The following is an 18,779-nucleotide window of genomic DNA, read 5'->3' as shown; positions in this document are numbered from 1 at the left end:
ATTATGAAAAACTAGTTTACCCGGTCTTGGCAGAGCTTAGCAATCAACTATCCCACATCTGTATATCCTTTCTGGATAGTATTGTTGTCTGCAGATGAAATTAAAGCATTTCTTGCCCAGTGGCTAGTTTGCCACAATTGGAGCAACTGCATATGGAGATAATGATACTCACTGTCTTCTTGGAAGTGGGATGTGGGTACTGTCAGGAGCAGACATGTCTCTTAGTCAAAAGATATATTAATAATGAAATTATTTTAAATGACATATTCTGTGGATCTCTGACGTGTTGAAGGCCAGCTATTTATATGTAGTATAGCTGAGTTGGTAAACAGTGATTGCTTTTAGCTGTTTACTATTTGAATAATCTTGAAAATACTTTGTTGTAATTAAATCAGAATCTAATATTACTATGAGTTTACTATCTGACCTTTAACTTGCATTATCTAGTCATTGAAAACAGTTTGTAATAGCAGCTATTAGAAGGGCTGGGTCTAACCCTTGTATTCTTAAATAAATTGCATAAGCACAACATCTGTCTAAGAGCAACAAACTTAATTTTAAATTTTGTATCAATATACAAAGATTTATGCCAATGAAAACCTTAATCCTGAATCAATATATACACTCTGTACCAATGTAAGAAAACAGAACTTCAATTCTAAATCAAAATTTAAGACTATGAACATAGGCCCTTGGTCCTGTGAAAGCTCTATGCCCCAGTGTAAGGGAATGCCAGAGCCAGGAAGTGGGAGTGGGTGAGTTGGTGAGCAGGGTTGTGGGGAGAGGGGAGAGGGAAGAAGAGAGAGGGGGATTTTGGAGGGGAAACCAGGAAAGGGGATAACATTTGAAATGTAAATAAAGAAAATATCTAATAAAAAATGTAAAACTATGGCTATAAAAAGTCTTAAGAGTAAAATTATTAATCCATCTCAATTTATCTAATTTCTTTTAATATTACTCTATCCCCTTTATTTTCTTTTCAATCTACTTCCCTTTACCTAAGAAAGTATAAATAAGGGGGAAGGATAGAAACAAATCCCTGAGTCTATGCTCTGTATTTAGTTTCCCCTCAGTCCAAAATTATGACCATTTTGAAAATTTCCCTTAAAATGACAATTTATCTATACTTTATAAAATAACCATAATCAGACACCCAGACCCAAGGGATCAGAATGACAGCTCTCCACAACTACTGGGATAGCAAATTTCTTTTAAAGGGGTGTGGTGGACTAGGAAAATTAGTCAAAATGGTTTGACTTAAAATAGCTAGCTTTAGCATTTGTTTTCCAGTCTCTGCATCCTTAGAAAGTTCAGGGCTTCCCTGAAGTCCTGACTGGAACCATCTGAAAGGCTGGATGGACCAAGCTCATCAGAAATCAGCAGCTATTCTTGAAGCTGTCTGGGAGCAAGTGTCTGGAAACAGCACAAGGAGAGGCAGAGTCAGGCAGAGTTGGAACAGCAGGTCATCTCAGCATCCCCCAGGATGGATCTTGTCAGAGCTGCATCTTGGTGTTTTATTATTAAGTATATGATTTTTTTTTGGCTCTTTTCTTCTTCAGAGAAGCAGTTTTTATTTGAGGCAAGGAGAAGTCTGACTCAAAGGATTACAGTTCTAAGTACTGAAATTAAAATGTTAGTGGCAGGACTTGGGCTATAAATCTTGCTTCTCTTTGATTGGAAAGAGTACTCATGTTCAAGTCCTCCAGGTGGGTAAGAAGAAAGACAAAGAAAGGCTGGAAGAAACACCTCAGCTACTGGTACTGCCCTCCAGATTCTACATTAAACTAACAAACTCTCACCATAGACCATAGGTCTGCAAGGTGCCACCCAGTGCAGAGGAACACAGGACACGGGATACTTGCAAAGGCAGATGAGGCAGAAAGAACAGGTATATGTCTCTCGAGGAGGAGCAGGGATCCGCCACAGCTTCAGACTTCTGTGTGGAAGGGGTAATCGTGTTTGGCACAGCTCATCACCCTCCATTTTCTGCTGTAGCTGAGTAGAGTGGTCATGTCCTTGCTGCTCAGCTCAGAGTCAAAGACCTTAAAGTTCTCAGCAATGCTTGCTGGTGTCACAGACTTGGGCATCACTACCAAGTTCCTTTGAATGGGGAACTGGATCAGCACCTGGGCTGTAGTTTTATTGTACTTGGCTGCAATTGCTTTGACCCTGGGTATCTCTAGGAGAGAAGGGTCTTCAGGCTTGGCCCAGGGCCTGTCAGGAGAACCAAGGGGACTGTATGCTGTCACCATGATGCCTTTGCAATGGCAGAACTCAATCAGCTTCTCCTGACTTAGGTATGGGTCGGTGAACTTGATCTGGCTCACTGCAGGCTTATATTTTAAGCCAGGTTTGTTCAAGATACTCTCAATCTGAAGAGGGTTAAAGTTGGAGATACTAATTGCTCTTACCAAACCTTCATCCACAAGTTGTTCCATAGCGTCCAAGTGTCCACAAAATCAGCGTCACTAGGAATCATGTTTCCTGATGTATCCAGGGGGAAACAGTCGGGCCCAGGTTTGAAGCCTGTGGGCCAGTGAGTAAGGCAGATTCAGGTAGTTAGTTCAGCTGCAGGTCGCTCAGTGTCTTCTGGCAGGCTCCTTTCACCATGCTCTTGTCATGGAAACGTGCACCACAACTTGCTGATGATGAAGAGATCCTGGCGCTTCACCATCTGCTCCTTGAGCTTCTCCTGGAGGGCCACTCCCACCTCCTTCTCATTCTGGCACACCTGGGCGCAGTCAATGTGTCGATACCCCATGTCAAAAGCAACCTTCACAGCCTCAGTCACCTAGCCAGGAGGGAAGTTTGCTCATTGTCTGGGCAGGTGAAAAACAATCGCCTTTTTCATGAGTTAGTTTGATCAATAATCAATTGTAATAAGTCTTCATCCATGCCATGTGGAGGATGGCATGATTAATTTTAAGGACTCTGTAACCATAAAGATTTATAGGCTAATTTTAGTTGAAGTTTCAGCTGAAGACATTTTTATGTTTCATCCAGTTTCAGGGCTGTTCCCATGTGGAGGGATCAGCAATTCATGTTACCTGTCCTGTTTGGTCTTCTTGAACCAAGATGTTCAGGGGGTCTTCCCCTATTATATTTGATACATATTACTTTGGAAGTGGTCCAAAGCCTTTTCTCCTTCCTTTTTAGTACAAATATAGAGCCTCTCTCCCAAAATAGCATGTCTGGCAACTCGAAACCGATTGGTTCAATTTAGCAGTCTGTTTTTTCTTAGAGCCTTTTCTTCTCTGGCCTGTCCCAGAGCATTAGTAATATCATTAATACCTCCTAATTTATAGCAACCTTCATTTTGATGACTAAGACAACACAAAGCTATTAAAAGAATTTTAACCAATTATTGTTATCTATTGAGATAGGGTTTCTATTGTCTCCATGCCTTTGTTTCCTATATTTGATATCAAAGGTCTAGATTTCTTTATTTTTCCATGTATGCTTAAAAACACTTAAAGTAATTATGACTATTTCTCCATTCTATTCCCCCCTTCTATGGAGATTCATATCTCTTTAGTATTATCTGTTGAGATTAGGTTTCTTTTTATCTCTGTGCCTTTATTTCCTATATTTGAGATCAAAATACTGGATTTCTTTATTCTCCTATGTAACTTAAAAATACTTAAGGCAACTACCAATATTTCTCATTTATCCTCAAAACAATGCAATTTTCCTTTATTTCTCCTTTCTAAGGAGAATAGTATCTGTATATATATAATTATAAGCCCTTTCTCTTTTTATAACTTGAATTAACATCCTTTCATATGTATTTAACTTCAGTAAATTTCCTTCTATATTTCTGTATAAGCTTATTCTTAGGCTTACCCTTCTTTCCTTAAAACAGTTTTCTTTCCTAAAAGCAGTTTTCCTTCATTCCTCCCTTCTATGGAGATTAATATCTCTTTAAAACCACTTAAAGCATTTATTACTTAAAAACACTTAAAGCAACTTCCACTATTTCTCCCTTCTATCCCTAAAACAATGCAGTTTTTCTTTCCTTTCAAAGGACATTAGTATCTGTGGATATATAATTATATCCCCTTTCTTCTTATATAATTTGGATTAACATCCTATCCTATGTATTTAACATTAATTAAATTCCCTCCTATTTTGTGATGAGCCTATTGTTAGGCTGGTTTATGGATGAATGCCACGTTAAGGTATCCCAGAATTCCCAAGCATTCCAGAATTCTCAGTTGCTTGAGAAGCATTGACTTCTTAAATTTCTACCAACCTTTCCATTCCCATCTTACTCAAGTCTGGTCTATTGGCATACCTTCTCCCAGCAGGAAATGTCAGCATCCAGGGCTTAAGCTCTCTGCCAAGGAACCAATTCTCCCTGCCTCTTATCTTAAAGGGAGGGTATATGTTTTCCATTCAGGAGTCGCCAATTAATTTTTTTTTTTTTTTCGAGACAGGGTAATTTTTTTTTTTTTTTTCGAGACAGGGTTTCTCTGTGTAGCCCTGGCTGTCCTGGAACTCACTTTGTAGACCAGGCTGGCCTCGAACTCAGAGCCAATTAATTTTTGAAAATGAGTTCTTGCTCGATGTTTGGGATACAATCTTTTGTATTAATACTTATAAATGAATCCCAGCTACCTACCTCAATGGTTTATGTTCCCAAATGAGAAAGAGAGAGACACACACAGCCTTTATATTTTAATATGCTTTAAGCAGCACAATAGCTGGGCAACTGCCTAGCCTCCCTGCTACTAGAATTTACCTCTGCCAATTATTCCAAGTAAGGACTCACTAACTTCTCACAGAGAAACCCTGTCTCGAAAAACCAAAAAAAAAAGAGAGAGAGAGACAAAAGCGAAAAGACCTATTAACTTATCAACACTGACAAAAGGACAGCGCTAAAAATCTGGGCAAAAAAGATGGCTAGAATGTTTCTAGAGGTGAGGAAATCAATTTAAAGAGTAACAAGTTTAGAAGCTGGAGGAAGAAGTCTAGTCACAGATCTGAGGGAAAGGCAAATCAGGGTGTCATACTGTCTGTATCAGGAGAGCTGTGAATGAGGGAGACAAAGAGCCAGAGAGCTGAGCTGCTTAACAGGGGATCTTAGGAAGCTCCTTCTGCAGAAGGGCTATTCTTTCAGAGAATATAACATGGACATTTAAATCATAAAAGTGTTTGAGAAACTAATTATTTTTATTCCCAGGCATAGAGAAATATAAATATTTAACAAATTCAAGTCCTTTAACCGCTTCTGTTGCTTAGCCCTTTGCAGTTAGCTTTGTGTGACCTTTTTATTAAGAATGAGCTATACATCCCATGGAAGTATAACTCAGGTTTTCTTTTGCTTCTATAAGTTTCCAAATTTTCATTAGGAAGATTTGTATCACTTTTTCATGGTTTTTGAAACAAGATTGAGTAACCTTTCCTTTAAACACTTGTTTTGTTTTTTTTTTAAATTCTTGCCCAATTCAAACCACATTCTCCTCCACTCATCTTATGTCAAATGTATCCAATTATATAACAACTTAGCATAAAAAGAAAAAAATCACAGCAGAACCATCTGTAGCTTTGTATTTCAAAATCTCTGTTCTGGAAGTACAACTCTTGTAAAATTGTATTTGTACTATCCCACTGGCTGAGTTTAATCATAAAATACAAGAAATCAGGTTGTTTCAAGGATTGATTCTGACCCAAATATTCTAATGTGTCACTATGCAATCCATCACTCTCAGTCAGTATTCTAAACTGGAGACTATATAGTACTCAGAAACCATACACAGGAACCAGTCAGTATGTTCTTTAAAAGAATGCTTAAAAATTATAGATGGATCTAGAAGAAGCCATTATCATATAATAACACATTAAAATAATTTAGAGGTCACTGTCATTTGATAAATGATGAGAATATTTCAAGACATTACATTTTTTCTTTACATAGTACAAAACACACTTTGTCAAGCTTGAGCAGAACTGCTGAAATTATTTCCTTTCACACAAATATATTATTATTATTATTATTATTATTATTATTATTATTTTATTTCTTATACCATTGCCTCTATGACTTTTTACCTTAACTAAATAAAACAACTTGGTGTCTGAGTTATCTTTACTTATAGGTTAACAGTTGTATAAAGAGAGGTTAGCAAGAGATTTGAGAAAATTGTAAAAACAAGAGCCAGCGGCAAGTAGGATTAAGTAAAAATTTCTAGTTGAAATTCTTTTCACTGAAGGGGTAGGAGATTTTTTTCCCCCCATGGGTAAGTTCTTCTCTCTCAAGTTGAATGCCAGTGTAACAGAGGAAAGAGTGGTGCTATTCCCCATCCTTATGCCTGCTGGAAAATTTCTCATTCGTTACATAATGATTGGACTTCTTCCATTCCCATCCTGAAACATGTACACTCCTTTTGTTCGTTTTCGTTTTCCATTGGACATTGTGATGAATGGTTGCTGGTCTCCTTGAAGGTATAAGCTGTCTGTACATATCTCTGAAAGTCCCTGTGATTATCACTACTATGAAAGCAGGGCCTGTCCCTTACTACTTGTATATGTTGTTTGTCCAGTGTCTGTTGGTTGCACAGCTGCAGATTCAAAAATGGATTGGAAGTATCTGGAAAATCTTACACCTTTAATGACTCTGTATAGACTACTTCCATTTATTTATTTTTTCATCAAAGTATTATATAACAATTATTTGCCTCATATATTGTATTGTATTGTAAGCTATTAAAAGGCTGTCTTAGTTTGGATTTTATTGCTGTGAAGAGACACCATGACCAAGGCAACTCTTATAAAACATTTCATTGGAGCTGGCTTACAGTTTTAGAGGATTAGCCCATTATTATCATGGTGGGAAGCATGGCAATATCCAGGCAGACATGATGCTGGAGAAGGAGCTGAGAGTTTTACATTTTGATCCAAAGGTAGCAGGAGAATGTTTCACTTGGCATAGCTTAAGCTTATATGAGATCTCAAAGCCTGTCTCTACAATGATACACTTCCTCCAACAAGACCACAACACCTAATAGTGTCATTTCCATGGGTCAAGCATTCAAAAACATAATTCTATGGGGAGAGTTTCTATTTAAAGCACCAGATATGTTATTTAAAGAATCTAGGGTGAGATACCAGCAAGAGTGGTTCCACTTTAATTCCAGCATTAAAGAAATAAAAGCTGGTGGATCTCTGCAACTTGGAGGCCAACTTGTTGTACTGTAGCCTCCCCCAGCCTTGAGCAGGCTGGCTCAGACTTGTTCTGCCACTGTCAGCTAGACCACCTAGGGTAGAGTCTTCTGACCTAGATAGGTCTATTGTTCTGCTACCTCTGCGGGTTTTCTCCAAGATTCCACTACCCGCAGAGAGACTGAACCTGTCTTCCTGAGGTGATCCTGAATAAGGAACAGCCTTGCTACAGAGTGATGAGAGCCTGGCGACAAAGTAAGAGAGCTTGGCATGGTGGGGGATGGCCCTCCCCCTTTATAAGCTCAGACTCTTAAGTAAACTTTGGGCCTTGATCTGTATCTTTGTCTTGGTTTCAAATTTCTCTCACCATCTTTTTCCATACAGCCCCAGCCTCCCTTTCAGGAACCCGGTTCATGTAGCTGTGAGCAGCTACAATGTACATATGGAGTTACCAGCCAGTCACTCTACACAGTGAAAGCCTATCTCAATAAATATATATTAATAAATAAAATTGAGGGTGGTACATATATGTTACATGTAATTAGCATGTAACATGTTAATAATTAGCACACATGAATAACATACATACAATTAACATTAGGTGATATGTATGCTGTTAGAGACACCCCACATTAAGCTCAAGATGCCCCTAATGACACTGCATTTTTTCTTCTATTCCTTTAGAAAAGGAGAAGAAAACTAAACAGAGTTCTTAAAAGATGAAATACAAATGAGTGAGAAATAGTTTTAAATTCTTCAATTCTAGAACACTCTCTACCAGAGACCCTGTAGCACAGATGTGGATCTACCCAAATCTCACAGTTGCTTGCTAGGAGCATCGACCTCCTCTTGGTCCATCTCCCTTTCTCTGGGACTCTTCAGATCACCATAGAGAATGTACTGGAATTGTAAGTGAGCAGAGTTTCAGAGCCCCGCCAACTGTTTGAATTGGAGCCTCCAGTTGCTTTCTCTATCTTGCCTTGAGACTCAAGCTTAAGTGTGATGGAATCCCAACATGGATGGGGGAGTAAAACTGAAGCTCCTCCCCTAGTTAAGGAGTGATTGGTTACTGACAGCTGCTGGGAGAAGAACGGTCTGTTTTCTTTAAGAGTGTGGCCTCTGATGGTTGACCATGAGGTACTAAAGGCCACACATTCCAGATCAACACAAACAGCACTTCATGAGTTTTTCAAATACAAGACACAGTGTTAGGTAGCTAGAGTGTTAGGTAGCTAGAGAAGAAGGAGTAGATCGGAAAGACATGATGGGGGAGGGGAATATAATCCAAATACATTGTATGAAATTCACAAAGAACTGATTTGTAAAATATTACACACCCTGAGCCACCAAAGAAATGTAAATTAAAATTTGATATTTTTTTCATCTTAACCCAGTCAAAATAGTTAAGATAAAAAGATGATAAATATTGCACTGATGTGGGGAAAGTATCTCCTTATATGATAAATATCTCATAACCTAGCTATACACTCATCCATTTTTCATTGCTGTTCTAGTCACAATAGTGAAGAAATGGAGATAGCCTCGATGAGCATCAAGGGATGAGTGGACAATAATAACATTTACATGCACACAATGGAATATTTTTAAGCTGTTAAGAAAATGTAAGTTCACAGATAATAGAACTGGAAATAGCCATTCTGACTGATGTAGCAGAGACTCGAAAGACAAATGTCACATGTTCTCTTTTACTTGTGGTTGTTAAATTTGAATCTTATATGTATGTCTCATTTGGAATGTTCATATATATTTGACTTTACACTTCCAATAAAATAGTTAAATCTGTTACCAACCACTCTACTCTGTCTCCAAGCCTTCCCCACTGTCAATCCTACAATGAAAATGATCTAGAAGTCAGCAAGTTCCCTTGTGTTCTCCTGTCAGTGACTGTAAGAAATACTTTGTCATTTGATTCATTCCCCATTTGCATTTATACTATTTACATGAAACTGCCTTGTCCTGTTTTCAGTTGACTTTTCTTTTAGAGTTTGATCGGAGTTTTACTCTGGGTTTCAAAACAGCTTTCCTGCTGTTGAACTATGACCATAATTTTATGCTAAATTAGCTAATAACTATAGCTAATATTATACTAATATTCTTGCTAAATATTTAATATTTTAAATTTTAAACCACCTTACTATCTTTGAACATCATGTACTGTAGAAAACCGATGACTTGAGGTATGTAACACAATACCATATCTCATCATTTAAAAAATTCTACACTCATGGTAAAGTGTAGTCAACACATTTATATGAATTTTGGATAATTGTATTTGTATATATGTATATCAAAAAATAATTTATCTAAGACTCTCATTAGATATATTACCACAATTTTTTCAGCAAGAACACTCAAGATCTACTCTTTTAGATGTTTTGTAAGTTCTAATTATAGTAATCATTCTATACAATAGGTCTCATGGCTTACTATTCCACTGAATTGAAATTTTGTAACAATTTACTAAAATCCCCTCATTTCCTGATAGGCTCACCTTTTCCTATGACCACAGCAGTGTGACTACCTAATATATAATTCACAAGAAATGAAGGTTAAAGAGATGGCTTAGCAGTTAAAAGCACTTGCTGCTCTTCCATAGGATCCAAGTTTGGTTTGCATCAGCCAGTTCTGTATGGTGATAAAAGTTTGTTATACCACATCCAAGAAATCTTGCATTTTACTTCATCATTTAGCTCTATATTATACACCTTATTTATTATTCATGAATTATTCCAATACTACATAATTATAAGTCATCAATTTGTTATAATGAAGTGTACCTGATTTCATGATAAAAATTAAATTCTCAGCAACTCTAGAACTGTCATAGATATTTAAATTGTTCATGATGTAGATTTTGACCATTCTTACATGAAAATTACATATTTATAAAACTCATATTGTAGGAAAAAAAACAAGTTTTATCTCAACCCAAATTACAAATTACCAACTCTTTCAAACTTTTAAAAAGACATGCCAGCATGCCTTTAATCCCAGCACTTGGGAGGCAGAGGCAGGTGGGTTTCTGAGTTCGAGGCCAGCCTGGTCTACAGAGTGACTTCCAGGACAGCCTGGGCTACACAGAGAAACCCTGTCTTGAAAAAAAAAAAAAAGACATTCCATCTTGCTACAATAATACACATAGAAATGGCTCCAGGCTGTAATTGTGTATTACTTTTTTTCTGATTAACTGATCAAGATATTTAGAATAAATTTTTATGAAATAATTTGTTTTCATTTTTTATCCTACTCTTTTTGGTATTTTTGGGTAAATTCCTTATATAGAATACATGTGTATTATCTTTAAGAAAAATTAACAATGCACTTTATAAACATCCACATAAAGTATATGAACTTGCGAAATAATTTATTAAAAGCTGCTCCAAACTGTATAGCCAGCCTTCCCATAAGCAATTGATAAAATTTAAAGATTTGCTTTACAAATGACAAATTAAAAAGCCATTGAGAAATGCCTACTATGTGGTTTTCATGACAATTAGGCTGAAGCAATGTAATTGTATTATAAATTAAGTAATTGCCTTAGCGCTTAATAAAGTATTTCTGAATGTACTAACACTAATACAAGTATTTTAACATTTTTTCTAAGCAGAGCATCCATATTGGTTAATAGTATCCAACATTAATCACTGCCTAGCCTGATTATAATAAACACAAGTAACAAGACATGCTTTATAAGAACATGTAATAAAAAGGATGAGCTTTGTACAGTGAATGAGTTAGAGGAAGAGGTTCTAATTTGTTAACTATTTTGAATGTCTATATGCTTTCACTTTTAAATAAAAATGTTGCTGAATAGGTTACCCAATGTCCCCTTTATATTCTTATCTCAGGTATAGATAAAGGAGTTGAGAGTAGGAATCACTACTCTATAGAAAAGAGACATGAACTTGGGCAATGGTGGTGTATGTTGAGATACATACTAATGGCTGGACCATAGAACAAGAGAACTACACTGAGATGAGAGGAGCATGTCCCAAAGTCCTTTTCCCTTCCCTCTGAAGATCTTATTTAAAATATAGCATGTTTATATAAAATACTACCAGAGGAGGCAAGAATTAAACACAGAGCAACAGCTAAAAGAAAAATGCTTACCAAAGAGAAAGCAAACACATTCATTTCTTTTTCACCCCATCTAGTTTTTATTAGAACTAGAATCTCACACATCAAGTGATCCAGTTTATTGTGGCCACACATTGGCAATTGCAATGCCACAGTAGGTTCTGATACAGCATGGGAAATTCCTTTCAGCCCGATTGGTCACTAACAGGAGGTAGTGATGCCAATTTATGAGGAGAGTTTGTCTGGAGCCATCTAGAATAGGCTATGGCTAGCAGGAGTCCTTCATGGAGGTGGTCCACTGTCTTTGCATGGTCTGTGGTGGATGAGTATCAAGTAAGGTCCCAAAGAAAATTTATATCAGGATTGCTTCTTGAAGCTGATATCCATTTTCTGTCATTATTAAATTAATATAATAATCCCTGGGAATTAGCTGACCCTATTGGACAGATTTCTGCAGATCAACAAAGATATACCCTTGTAGTGACGCTATACAGTCAAATAGATGATTTCTTAATTCTTAATGAAGATCCTATAGCAGTTCCTAAAATTACACTAGTAATTATTATGTTCTTTATAATAGGACTGCTATTAAAGCCTCTCTCATATGAAACTGCAATTAGAACTCTGCAATCCTTCAAGTGTCAAGAGTTAATTGCTTTGGAAATAGAAATCAGGCATTTACAACTTTGATCATATACCAAGAGGTTTTTAAACAATTAACCAAAGGTCATAAAAGGGAACTAATGATTTATTGTGTGTGCAAAGACAGAAGATAAAATATTGACTGGGTTTATCTACACAAAATTTCAGTGCCAAATGAGATACAAAAAATATGATCTTTAAGTCCCCATGAACCCGTGAAGCCAGTGACAGAAAATTATTATTTAGCCAGATAATTAATCTTAAGGAATATACATGTAAAACATCTGTATTGTAAACTTCTTATACAATTTATGATTTGAGTTTTTATTTGAACTTTTGAAAAAAAAATGATACTTGGAAAAACCATGTGATCTATCCCCCTAGAAAAGGTACAAAAACTATGAATGATTACATCACATGACATAACATCAGAGTAGGAGGAGAACGCAAGATTAGAAGGAGAAGGAGAGAACAAGATTAGGAGGAGTAAGGAGAAAGACAGCAGAGTAGAGTAACTTAAAATTAAGTGAGTAATTTAGAAATTAAGAGAGAATATAGTCTGATAGATTTCTCCCATTTTACTTTCCCTTAAAAATAAAGAGGACCTTAGGACAGGAGCAGAAGAAGAGAACAATATGCAAAGAGCAGAGGGAAGGAGGAACAGAGAAGCTGCAAAGAAAGCAGAAAGAGCAGGTGGGCTTCTCCTTACAAGGGACAGAACAGGTCTTTTCTTAACAAGGCAGGCCTTAGTCTTACTAAAATGGGCAAAGTTTTTTTTCTTATAGACTTGGGTTTAATTAATTTAGCAATAAAAGGTAGAAGTTTTTTCTTTCTCTATGCAATAAAGATTGGAACTCATTTTTCATCCAGAATGAGAGAGTTCTTTCTGCACTGGTGCTTGGACTTCTGCTCCATATGCTTAGATAAGTATGTATGTGTGTGTGTAAGTATATAAGCTGATTAGATAAATTGCTGGGCTCAACAAATAAGTATGAATGTGTATTATGAAAGTATGTGCGTTTATGCATATTCGCATGTGTAAATATTTTCCTTATGCAAGCATGACTCTCTTCTGGCACAATAAACGTTTATTGCTCCCTAGCACCTGCCAAGCTAAAGGCAAGGCTTCTGGACAAAAGAGAAAGGAGCCCTAGCAATTAATCCTTTACTCAATCCTCTGCTGTTAAGAGATGTGTTAATTTGACCAGAGCCCTGTAGATTCTCACTTCACAGTAACTTAAAGTCAAGATAGGTAAACATTATTATTAATTTAAAAAGCAATTTCAATCCATCACAAGACCAAGTCTTGCCTCCACTGATGCTCAGCTACCATCAAGAAAGAACTAGAACTCCAGAGCTGGCCTTCGACAAGGTGTAGCACAGAAATCCACAGATGTCCACATAGCGCGCAGAGGACATAAGAACCAGGAGGATACCCTCTGTACCCCCAATTGTGTGGAACAAATAAAGCTGAACTACACATCCCATGAAGCTGATGGTCTTTGTGGAGGCCCTCAGGTCAGTTAGCATCCGAGGCACAATGCTTGTGGTGTAGCACATGTCCAGAAAGGAGAGGTTGGTGAGGAAGAAATACCTGGAGCTGTGGAAACATGGGTCTAAGGAGGACAGGAGAATGATGGTAATCTTCCCAATCATCGCTGGGGGCTACGTTTCCAGAAGAATAATGAAGGGAGTTCCAGCCAAGAACTGTCTGCAAACCCAAGTAGAATAAACTCCTCTGGGTGACCCTTATTGACTGTCGTTGTCTTCAGTCTGATTCGCCTGTAGTAAAGAAGTGTCAAGAAAGTTAGTGTTAGAGGCATAGCAAGGCCTCATGACTCATTGGTTATAACTATAGGAACCAGGGTTGCATTCCGAATCTGATGCTTAGGAGATAACACAGTCTGCCAAATAAGAGGACCTGGGTTTATCCTTAGCCCTCAGGTAAAGTCTGGTCACTTTCTGAAGCTTGCTGGCCAGCTAGTGTAGCAGAATGGGTGAGCTCTAGATTTAGTGGGAGACAGTCTTGAAACATACAGTGGAAAACAAATATAGAAAAATTGGACATATACTCTGTATTTTATAAACACAACACATCCAAAGCATAGAAACATGTATGCACACCTGCCCATACACATGCACACTCATTCATTCACACTAATAAAATAATCTGGCAACTGGTGATTTAACTTTTATTTATGATACTAAACTTTAAAGGAAGTTTCCAACTATCTGACAGTACATGTGACATAAATTTGAGGAACTAACTTTAATTGCAGTGCTGAAGGAATCATTGAAACATCATAGAAACATGTCCAGGAATCAGTCAGAGAAGTTGTTAGAAAGAACTCTGAGTATGGACGGTTGGCCTGTCAAGATCTATCTCCTGAGCTGAGTCATTCAGTCTTCTGTATGGGTAGTAAGTACATTTGTGATCTAAATGAATCTCCTCTATAGACTTGAGATTGAGCAAAGCAGTTTAAACACTGTTATCATGATTTCTTCATGTTGGTAAAGTTATCAACAGCCCCATATTTAGAAGCCAAATGAGTTTGCCTCAATAACAATGTTCCTTTCGCATTTATGTGCTTTTTAAAAATATCCATTTAGTGTAAGTTTGTCATTCAGTAGTTCCTGATAAATTATAGTTAACTCATCCGTCTTGTAGAAATATATCTTTATCAATTGAGATCAATGCTTTCTTTTAATACAAAAACTTTGGTCAACTATCAGGGACATTGTTTTTTTTTTGTTTGTTTGTTATTCATATTGATATTGTCAATATATTTTTCAACTCCAAGAATTTTTGTCAGCAGGTCTCTTGATTCAGACAAAGTGACATTCAAATATCAATATTTTTATATTTTCTAGATGTATTTCTTCCTTTACTTTGTAGCTAAAGTAAATGCAGATATAACAAAATCGTACAACAATGTAAAAAACAATGTAAAACAATGTAAAATAATTTAAATTACACATTTAAAATTTTTTTATTTTTATCAACTTATTGATTTTTTATTAGATATTTTCTTCATTTACATTTCAAATGCTACCCCCGAAGCTCCCTATACCCAACCCCGCCCTGCTCCCCAACCCACCCACTCCTACTTCTGGTCCTGGCATTCTCCTATACTGGGGCATATGATCATTGCAGTACCAAGGACCTGTCCTCCCATTGATGGCCAACTAGGCCATCTTCTGCTACATGTGCAGCTAGAGACATGAGCTCTGGGGGGTACTGGTTAGTTCATATTGTTGTTCCTCCTATAAGGTTGCAGACCCCTTTAGCTCCTTGGATACTTTCTCTAGCTCCTTCATTAGGGGACCTGTGTTCCATCCAATAGATGACTGTGAGCATCCACTTCTGTATTTGCCAGGCATTGGCATAGCCTCACAAGAGAGAGAGCTATGTCAGGGTCCTGTCAGCAAAATCTTTCTGACATATGCAATAGAGTTTGGGTGTGGTATATGGGATGGATTCTCGGGTGGGGCAGTCTCTGGATGGTCTTTCCTTCTGTCTCGGCTCTGAACTTTGTCTCTGTAACTCCTTCCATGGGTATTTTGTTCCCCATTCTAAGAAGGAATAAAGTATCCACACTTTGGTCTTCCTTCTTCTTGAGTTTCACGTGTGTTGTAAATTGTATTTTGGCTATTCTAAGTTTCTGGGATAATATCCCCTTATCACTTGAGTGCATATCTAGTGACTTCTTTTGTGATTAGGTTACCTCACTCAGGATGATATCCTCCAGATACATCCATTTGCCTAAGAATTTCATTAATTCATTGGGTGTTTTGTTTTGTTTTGTTTTTGTTTTTGTTTTTTGTTGGTTTTGGTTACACATTTGAAATTTATTGCAGAAAGTTGGGACTTAATAAATTATACTTATGAAAAATCTGTTCAGATGTTAGTCACATTTCATTTTCTAATCAATGGCTGATAATTTAATGGCAATAATAGAGTCAGTGAGTAGCCTTCAAAAATACAATGTTAATAAACTCAGCAGTTCTTGATGCCTCTGCCAACTCTTTCCAGACTCTTCCTTACTTTTGAAGCTCAATCGTTGCTGAAAGAGAAGCATTCTTCATCCGTACTATACTCACCAAAGAAAGCAAATTTGTTCTCAAAATTTCTCCCTTTGAAAATTGGGAACGGGGTAAATTCAAAACTGAACTTGTGGCTAATGTACTGAGGTCTCATCACTTCCTAGGTACATAATAGAATCTCTGTCTTCCACATCGGACATCAATCTGTTCTTCAGTAGTCTCCATACTATCCCTCGGGCTGAACCCCTCTATTGTCATGGCATAAGAAAGGTAGAAATATTTTATATCTCTGGGGATCATTAAAGTCTGGCATAGTCTGTGGCCTAAGTGGATGTTCAGTAGCCATTTGTCCTTAAGTGGATCAATGGATTAACATTCTTGGCAGCTTTACATACGCAAAAGTGCAAGAATCCATCTCAAAAACCTGGGAGTACTAAAGATTCCATGATTATAACTTAATGGATAGCTCTCAGCATGGAGAGGAGCCCCTGACTGACGGGATGGCATACATTAGAGGTGTTTCCTGAGAACAGTACAGGTACTGTGGCTTTTTAAGGATTTTGCTGGAAAGAGATGAATGAGGGTCAGTATTCATTATTATCATTATTATCTAAACTCAACATCAATTTATAGCTGGGTTAACTAGATCTTCTATGCAGCAACAAATAGACAATTCTGGCAAGAAATAAGGTGGGTATCTAAAAACATTTCAAGGATCTGTTGTCATACATAGACTTTACGTTTACCTAAGATCTATGAGGAGCATCAGACATCATACATGGTCTCTGCATAAAAGTCTTAAATGCTGTGACATTAGTCACCTGCTTATAATTAGACTACGCTGCCATTTCACCAAGCTTTCATTTACAGGAGAAAGTACAAATCCCATTTCCCTTGAACTTTAGCTACTTCCAACTTTTTTCTTTGTTCTTTTCTTTAAAGCTTTGCAACAAATGCATCCCCATATGCTTATATTAGTTAATGTAGTAATAAACATATTGGCTGTGCAAAATGTTGACACCCACTAATAAATGTTTTCATTTTTTCATTCTCTCTCTCTCTCTCTCTTTCTCTCTGTTTAACTTTAGATTCTTCCTTTGAGTACACAAGCAACAGCTGTCTAGCTGCCTGCACAAGACTGGATCTACTGCCTCTACAGAAATCTAGGTCAAAACACTTGGAATGCATGAATATCAAACAGAGTTTTCAAAACAGCAAATGAATACATCTTTAACTGGTGATATTTTCCTGGAGCATATGGCTGAAACTCAGGGGACTGAATGCTTTTTTTGAAGAATATGTTCCATCAAAAACTAAGGGACGGCAGGAGGCTCTTGCGACCTTCTGTTTTGCCTTATGAAATGATAATGCAAGCTCATGGATAGATGCAGCTTTTACCTCCGACAGCCTAAGGAAGTGCTTTCCCCCATGAACGAGTTTCTTTGTCTTTAGTAGGATTTATATTTGTACATAGTTATCAAGTCAATGGAACAAACACTTTTCTTCCTAGGGTAGAATTTGATTGGTTGAAAATGTAAAAGTACTGAACTGAAAAGCAGTAAGAAAATCTTAGGTTGGTATCTAAGCCAATAAGTTATGGCCACAGCTGCGGAATGCTGGTCCTAATCCTGTCTACATGTCAATATCAAGGGACTAGATGATCATCTACCACGGTGTAACAGAAATAAAAGCCTTGGGATGATTGGAGGTTTTTCACCTGCTTCAGAAATCCACCACCAATGATTCCAAAGTGTCTCGGACATGTTCTGTTACTGCCATGACTTCGTTGACCCCATGCCTAATGAAACCGCACAGCTGCAATGATTTCAAAGTCTTTTACTGGTTCTAAAGTCCCAGGTTTGCACGAGTTTATGAAGCCAGTTTATTCTGCATTGCATCATGCTTAGAATCACACAACTGGGAACAATAGGAGTGGACTCGTTGGATGGTTTTGAGTGGTTTGATATTCATTCTTTTCTTTAAAAGAAAAATTCTGAAGAGCATTTTCTACTTCGCATTCAAGAAAGCAAAGCAGAAGGAAGAAGGGAGGCCATGCCTCGGACTCCTGCTTCCAGCTCAGTCCAACAATCACTGGTTTCGGATACAAACACACACATCTAAGCTGAGTTATGGCAGACAGAGCCTACATTCCTGTTCCTGTCCAGCTAATGAATTTTATCAGACTGAGAATGTGTTAGTGGCAGCTTACCCTTTACTCCTGACTTTCTGTGTTTGGATGTTGTTTGAATAGAATTTGTGATTGTTCCAGGAACCCATCAATACAACATTTTGACAGGAACATGCAATCTTCTTCCTTGACTTCAATAATTCCTTGAACTTATATCTAGAAAAACAAACATTCACACAAAAGCAAATGCTCCCTCCTAACAGAGCCGTTCTCTTCTAGGGGTTTTCTCCTCAGAAGCCACCACTGTGACCAAGTGCAGAGTATCACACTCAGCATTCTGAATATGTGTTCCTACTGGTGTGTAGAGATATGCCCAGGATTTTCTATCACAGGAAAGTGGCTGAGTATAGTATATTCACAAATATATTTTCTTTTCAACTTACTAAATCTCCTATAACTCCATGAGCATATACACTGTGGACAGTTCTGTTTCTTTCTCAGAGAATTGAATGTAGGACCTTGTGCATGCTAAGCACGTGACCCACCAACTACTCTACCTATTAACCTCCAATTTTCCTTTGATTTTTTTGAGATTATAATATTATGACCTAATTCACCGTGCCCAAAACTTACCTTTACAATGTAACCATTCTTGCTCACTTTTTAACTCATAGTGGGGCACAGGCATCACTGCTGTCTTGATTAG

At 37.3% G+C, this 18,779-nt stretch overlaps 2 pseudogenes; both read right to left on the bottom strand.

Moving 5' to 3' along the window:
* Positions 1–1,928: 1,928 nt before the first annotated feature.
* Positions 1,929–10,044, bottom strand: LOC110288475 (annotated as a pseudogene).
* Positions 10,045–10,972: 928 nt separating this feature from the next.
* Positions 10,973–18,289, bottom strand: LOC110288477 (annotated as a pseudogene).
* Positions 18,290–18,779: the final 490 nt, after the last annotated feature.

This window comes from Mus caroli, unplaced genomic scaffold, assembly GCF_900094665.2.
Source record: "Mus caroli unplaced genomic scaffold, CAROLI_EIJ_v1.1 scaffold_18236_1, whole genome shotgun sequence".
NCBI lineage: Eukaryota > Metazoa > Chordata > Mammalia > Rodentia > Muridae > Mus > Mus caroli.
This window is presented reverse-complemented; position numbering and strand designations above follow the sequence as displayed.